Source organism: Octopus bimaculoides, chromosome 1, assembly GCF_046866305.1.
Source record: "Octopus bimaculoides isolate indiv1 chromosome 1, ASM4686630v1, whole genome shotgun sequence".
NCBI lineage: Eukaryota > Metazoa > Mollusca > Cephalopoda > Octopoda > Octopodidae > Octopus > Octopus bimaculoides.
The window spans coordinates 166,629,535-166,637,436 of record NC_142928.1 but is presented as its reverse complement, the minus strand read 5'-3'; positions in this window follow the sequence as shown (position 1 = coordinate 166,637,436).

The window sequence follows — 7,902 nt, the reverse complement described above, 5'->3', positions numbered from 1 at the left end:
GTGAATGACCTGATATAGACAGTACACGAATTCATTGATGGTTGTGGTGGTGGAATGATGGCGGCAGGATTTGCGTGAAATAGATTTGGAAGAATGTATTGCGACCTCAAAAACTTAAGTAACTTTCTATAAAAACTCTGATATTTTTATAATTATTATACTAAATAAAGAAGTGGAAATCATTGAGCTATGTTAAGAACATACAATAAATACCTACAGAAAAAGATAAAAAAAAGGGAGGGGCTTCAAACGAATGGTATCGACATCAAGGGGCCTTCGCTGTGTAATACCTTCAGAAATATGCTGGATTGCGTATGTCTTCGTGAAGCGTTATCAAAATGAGGAAGACAATTTTTGATTTTAAGCACCAATATGGCCTTAGAAAGTTGTTATTTGTGGTTGTGTACAGTGTACATGGACATGAATCTTGAATGACTGGTAAAATACTGAGAAATTCTAAAATTACAACAACAGCACCACCGCTGCTGCTGCTGCTGCTGATGATGATGATGATGATGGTGGTGGTGGCGGTGGTGACGGTGGTTGTGGTGGTAGCGGTGGTGGTAGTAATGATGATAGAGATACTTAAAAAAAAATATCTATTTCCGTAATCATTATTTCGTTTGGAAATAGAGAACATTCACGTTACAGAGAATTCGTCTACGTTGGGTTACAGCAACACTTGGCGCTGAACCCTGAATATACAAAAATCAACTCAAATTTTCTTTTGTCAGAAGTAACAACATTAGCAACCAGCGATATTATCAATTGAGTTAAGAACTAAGGCAACAGCAGAAATCCACGACAAATACTAAGTACAGAAGTAGTAGTAGTAGTAGTAGTAGTAGTAGTAGTAGTAGTAGTAGTAGTAGTAGTAGTAGTAGTAGTAGTAGTAGTCGTAGTAGTAGTAGTAGTAGTAATGGTAGTTGTAGTAGTAGTAGTAGTAGTAGTAGTAGTAGTAGTAGTAGTAGTAGTAGTAGTAGTTGTTGTGTCATTAGCATAGCTAGCGACAACAGTAAACTAGCGTAAAGGATATCTCATAAAAGAAAATGTTTAACCATTAATAACGGTAAATGAATTTAAGATTTTGACAATCTAAAGAGGAATAAAACACACTCGAGTTAATGACAGAAGAGTAAGTGAGGTGATGGGTTTGGTGGGGGGAAAGAATGTGAATTAATTGTTCAGATGTAGTGAATGCATTTGAAGAAGAATCGACAAATCCATTATTGATTTTTGATGAGAAAGCTCAGCTCCAACGCGAGATGTAAAAAACAAAACAAAAAAAAATGTATCTGAGACATGATGTAGTCACTCAAGATGGCGGCGTAGGAATATTTTTGAATACTAAAATAAATCAATGGGAGACACGAGAGAGAGAGAGGGGGAGAGAGAAAAAGAGAGAGAGGGGAAGACGTATAACGAACATGTCGTTAACGGGGAAATATATGAAAAATTGTAAGTAAACTTGAATATAGCCCTAAGAAATATATTATTTTCCTTTACAAAATTGATTTATATATGTTTTGTAAGGAAAAAATATTGATATGAAAAAATTAGAAATGAAACTGTTTATAAAGAATCAATGATATGTATTTTCCATATATTGTCGTACACTCCATTTAATAAAATCTTATTGAATAGAAATTTGCATTCATGATCGCAGCGTATATAAATTATATAAATCCACACATACAGACATGTAACACTATGTGTGTTGGTGTTGTGTCTACTTAACAAAAGTGTCATTGATGATATCGTTTTTTGTTGTTACTACTCCTGGCATTCTCTCCCTCTCTCTGTCTTTCTTTCTTTTTTACTTCGAGTGCCACAGAAAATCGAGCTAATGCTGTATAGACATCTATCGGAAAGTCTCAGACTTCACACGCCTTTACGGACGCTATGATGTGTCACTAGTTAAGACAATAACTTATTTTATCATCCTGACTACATATAAATAATTATCACAAAGTGTTATATGCTGCTTCTTTAAGCAATTTAATTCATTGTATTAATAATATAGCCCTAGGCGTGCCCTGACAGCGAAAAGAAAAAAAAATTTAACCAAATTACATTACGTATCTGAGATTACAATATTTCGTGTAACATGTCTTTCTCAAGACGATTGGGTGTAAATATGAAAAACTTGACTCTTTTTTACGCCACACCGAGTGGTCGCTTTTAAGGTTGTCTCACTGTCTCACCACGTGTTTCAGAAAGTTGCTCTGCTGTATGTCGAATACAACCATGAGTTTCGATTGTGGAAGGATGAACTTCGTCAAGTATAATTCTATAAAGTACTGGCGGATGAATTCCTTAAACGATTGTGCTGAATTAATTACGAAAGTCACGCTACTGAATTGATTATTTATTTAACAATTTTCTAGATTTATTTAAGCAATATAATTATTTATCATACATCAGTTACAATGAAAAAGACAAAACTGCAAAAATTACAGACGATAACGGTTGAGGAGAGCTTCGACCTGATGGTTTGATTATCTAGAAATGATTACGATCCACAGTCATAGAAAAAGGACAAACTCATTGAATAATCTTTTCTACTCTAAGCACAAGGCCCAACATTTTGGGGGAAGCGGCCAGTTTATTAGATCGACCCGACTACGCAACTGGTACTCGATTTATCGACCCCGAAAGGATGAAAGGCAAAGTTGACCTCGGCGGAATTTGAACTCGGAACATAAAGACAGACGAAATACTGCTATGCATTTCGCCCGACGTGCTAACGTTTCTGCCAGCTCACCGCCTTAAGCTCATTGAATAATATATATATATTCTGGGCTTGGAAAAGATATAGTTCTGGCTGGCATGTTTTGATTACTGGTCCGCTTAATCATGGAATGACTGAGAGCTAAGCCACAAGAGGAAGAATGACACTAAGAAATTTAACTGTTCATAATGAAACTTTGATTCCAGGGTCATTTTAATGGGTTTTATGAAATAGTCATTCTCTTTTTTAAAATTCGTATTGCTATACACACGGAATCATATAAGCAGTTTATTGGTATTTTCAATTCACTGAGATGAACAGTAAAATCTACATCTGAATTATTTGATTTGAAGAAAAGCAACAAAAATTCAATAGGTTATAGCAGTACGTACGTTTCGTACAAGCTCCATTTATTCATGTAGTGAGAACACTACATAGAATGTACAATGAAAATGTACTCCTCAGCTGCATAATGGAATTTCATTTTAGAAATATTATTATTCTGAATTATTTGAACTAAAAAATCACTGATACATCGATTCTTCAATAAATTCTTACGTAACACTTGTACTGTTGTACAGCAGAATAGAAAATATACTGGTTGGCTTCTTCCAAATTTTTTTGCAATCATATTTGTCAAAATTTTCAGAACAGTTAAATGAAATAAACTTTGGTTTATTTAGAGCGAAGAAATGTTATCTTGCGATGGGGTATCGACATTCTCAGTTACTCTAACAACATAAATTTTGGCTGAAAATTTTGACCCTAGGCGAGTAAATCAATTATATTAATCCCGGTACTTAACTTGTACTTTTTATAGATACCAAAAGCATGAAAGGCGAAGTCAACTTCAGCAACATTTGGAGTAAAAATATAAAGCCAGAAGAAATTCCGGTAAGCATTTTCTCCGGTGTGCTAACGATTTTGCCGGATCGCCATCTTTATACCTAACAACATAATATATTTGGTCACTTTTCAATACAGACTCCCCTGTCTTTCTTATTTCCTTTTTTCTAACTACTTCTATCTGGTTCTTTCCTTTCTCTTCTCGTATCTATTTTCTTCTTTTACGCATTACTCATTGTCTTGTCTTTCTTTTCTCCCTAGTGTCGCTCTCCTCTTTATTACTGACACGTATTTAAACAAGTCTTTGTGAATGAGATGTTAAGGTAACACCGGCAAAATTCGAACTTAGGGCAACGAGACAGTGCACTACATACCTGTAAGGTATTAATTCGAAAACTATCACTATAATAACTCAAAGAATGCAAAATAATTGAGCATTTATAAATGCAGACATGATAAATTATTTGTTAAAAGAATGAAAAATAGGTAGTCTGCTTCTAATAGACAATTTTGTTTAAAATAGGACGAGAATTTTCCTAGTAGCAATGGCTAGTAATCATGCTGGTGAGAGCTCCCGCCCAATTATTCGTAGATTAAGCTAACGCATGCGCAAAATGACAAAATAAAAGCATAAATACAACAAATTAATGTCCAGAATCGTTACTCTATGAGGCTGTTCATATTTATTTCTTGAATTCTTGATATAATAACAATGTATACAACGCTGAGAAAACACTCATTAGTGGTTAGCGGATTATGAAATAATGACAGGGATAATCTTAAGCCAATAAATATCACAAATTAATAGGTTTTTCTTGTTCTTTTCTTGGACATCAAGTAAGAATTGTGGAAGTAACGATTAGATAATAATGATTACTTTTACTTAAGCTACAAGGCCAAATTGCAAGAATACACTCATAAATGAGTATGTCGGTCTCTCTCTCTCTCTCTTTATCCTCTCTCACTCTATCACCTCCCGCCTCTCTCTCTCTCTCTCTCTGTCCGCCTGTATAGATGTATAAACTGACACATTGTCATAAAATAATATCGACTGATACTGATGGCGGATTATGGTGTTCTCTTTCTTGCTCTCTCTCTCTCTCTCTCTTATATATATGTATGTATATATGCATGTATGTCTGTATTACGAAGAGAAGATAAGAAAGAATACCATAATCCGACAATTGTATGAGTCGTTGTTATTTCATGACAATTTTTTATAGGTTAATAATCAAAGAATAAGGCACACAGATGAATACACCGTATGGCCAATATTTTCGATTTGATCGGGTTATATAATCTACATTCAATAGAAAATAGAACAATGGTAGGCATTTACAGAGACGATGGACTCATCTAATACCATGAAAATATAAACTTATAGATACCAAATTCTCAAGAGTCAGTAAAAGATTCTAAAAAAGTACAGAAGAAATAAGATTAAGGAATTTTAACAGCCCATCTCAGAATATAAAGCACATTACAGGAAATATCGCCAGACCTGTATCTAATCTGTTATCAGACAGGGAAATATTTAATAAAGCAATTTCTATAGAAAATGTGATTTTAACGATAAACTGAAATACATAAAGCAACTATATTTTTTTTCTATCTTCGAGTCTCTAGTTTCAGCCACCTTTACGTATCTTATCGCTCTAAAAGTCAACGAATTCATGTTTATTGAATCTGTGGTTAATATAGCGCTGTACAAAATTTGATTCAGTTTGAGAGAAATTGCTGTTTTACTTTTTTTATTTCCTACACCTTTTTTTTTGTTTTTTTGATTTTAAAGCATGGGAATCGCTTTGTGAGAGGAAGTATTGAACTATAAAGATTTAGAAACACTGAACTAGTCTACTGCTATGCGTTTAAGGATCTGATTTATATTGTTGTTGTATATCCCCAGATCAGCGGCAGTCAAGCAGACCTCCGATCAAAGCTGAAACATTATGTCACTTTACGAAGATCAAGGACTACATTACCTGATGTGTTTTTAATCCTTTTTTTTAAAGACGATAAAATATGATTTGCTAATTCAGTCAGGTGAAACTACAACTTAGAGATTCCCTCGTTTCTTCATTACTATGGGTTATTCCCGAAATATCTCCAGTGAAATGAAAATGTATTTTGCCATTTGCTATCTGTGATCTGTTATAACGATTATTGTTGTTTTTGCTGTTGTTAGTATGCTGTAGCCACCAAGTCTTTCTCAGCCAATCTTAGACTTCATTATCAAACATATCCTTTACTTCATTTAAGATGGTCAGGTATGATTACAATAATATTTAGCTGCTGTTTCTAGCATGTAAAATGACCACGCTGGGATACCTTTGTTGGCCCTGTACCGCTGGAAGCTTTTAGTGTCATCATTTGTTATTGTTTAGCCTCTGATCAACCTTGCTCAAACGAATTATATCTATAACATTACAGCTGGAACTAAGATAACTCTTAGTTCTATGTGTAGTCTATCTCTATATAATTTATCCCGGTTTAATCTTAAGACTGCAAGTGCGATTTTTATGGAAATTTGGCTATTATTTCTGGCAGGCCTAGCAACTACATGGAGACTCCTTCCTGAGGTCATCGCTACTAATTGTTTTAAATTTTTAATATTCTTGGGAAATTATGAACGTCACAATCCATAAATCTCTCGTCCAAATGTTGTGCACCCTATAATTTTTTAAACTGAAGCTAGTATTACTCGGTGACTTTGAATTAACATAGGAGCATCTACAGAGACGCTTGAGCCTCTAAAAATAGCAGCAATATCTTCTATACATTACACCCTAAAAAATTTTTTAAAAATATAAACTGGATGACACATTGAATAATGTAGTCCTAGATACACAATAATGGGGTAAAAACGGATAGGTCATGACTAGAATGTTCATGTTCATAGACCTACTCAACGAAGTCTGTACAACAGCATCAGCAATAGCAACAGCCAGAGCAGAAGTAGCAGTAAATGACGGCCATGATAAAAATATACGTTTAATATATATATTTATATATCATTATGTGGTTTGGTATAATTTTAATAGAATGAAATAGACTTGCTTTCACATTATCGCTTGGATTCTGCTGTACTTTGTTGTCACTTTTGTTCTGTTGTTAAATGTGTTCATACAACCCAGATATCTTATCTTGAAGTAATAATAGCTTTTTTCCTTCTTTTTCTTCTTCAAAATCCCACGTTCAAAATATGTGGACAAATACAACATATTCTTACGTACTGCACATATCAGGATTCTCACAGTCCATATCCATATGTGGCTACAGGAATCCTAGTTATATCCTTCTTTTGTGCAATGAAAATACAGTCACCCATGATAATATCACTTCTAAGTGAACTTTTGGAAGAGAGAATATACAAAACATAAAAATCAATGCTAAATAGCAGATAGAAACAAAGAAAAAGAAACAGAATTAAAGAAATATAAAAAAAAAGTAAAATGAAACAAAGATAATGAATGTTTTTGCTTGTGATTCCTAATGCATGCATATTGTCTAAATGAACGTAGTGAAACATTAAGCAATGTTCTCTCACTCCTGTCACTTCTCAACATTCACCAGATTATAGAATGGCTTTAAGTACATAGAGAATATCTAAATCCACGAGGTTTAATCACGTTAAAAGTTGCATTAAAAAGACAAGGAAAACAAAGCAACGGAGAAAATTAAAACGAAAGCAAGAAAGACAAAAGAAAAAAAGCAGGAGAAGGGAGAGGGAGATAGAGAGAGATAGAATGAAAGCGAGAATGTCAGAGAGATTAAGCAAAAGAGTGGAACATGGAGATTGGCAGAGTGAGTGAGAGAAATTTAGAAAAATAAAATAAAACACAACAGCCACAACAACAACAACAATAACAACGACATAATAATAATCGTACCAAAATAGAAATATATATATATATATAGAAAAAAAAAGAAGATAAAATTTAAGTTCACCGATATGCAATGCAAATCAAAGGTGGGACTATATTCCTTCTACGTGTTATACTTCGCAAGAAAACTATTTATTCATACAATAGAAGTCCAAGACTCCATTTGGGCGTGACAATTTTCAAAACTTTGTTTTTTATTTTAAAAGATTCTTCTTCTTCTTCTTCTTCTTCTTCTTCTTCTTCTTCTTCTTCTTCTTCTTCTTCTTCTTCTTCTTCTTCTTCTTCTTCTTCTTATTATTATTATTATTATTATTATTATTATTATTATTATTATTATTATTATTATTATTAGTGTTAATAGTAATAGTGTTAATAGTAATAGTAGTAGTAGTATTCTCTTTTCCCCATTTGTTTCAATTTTGAAATTTTGCGTCTTCTTTT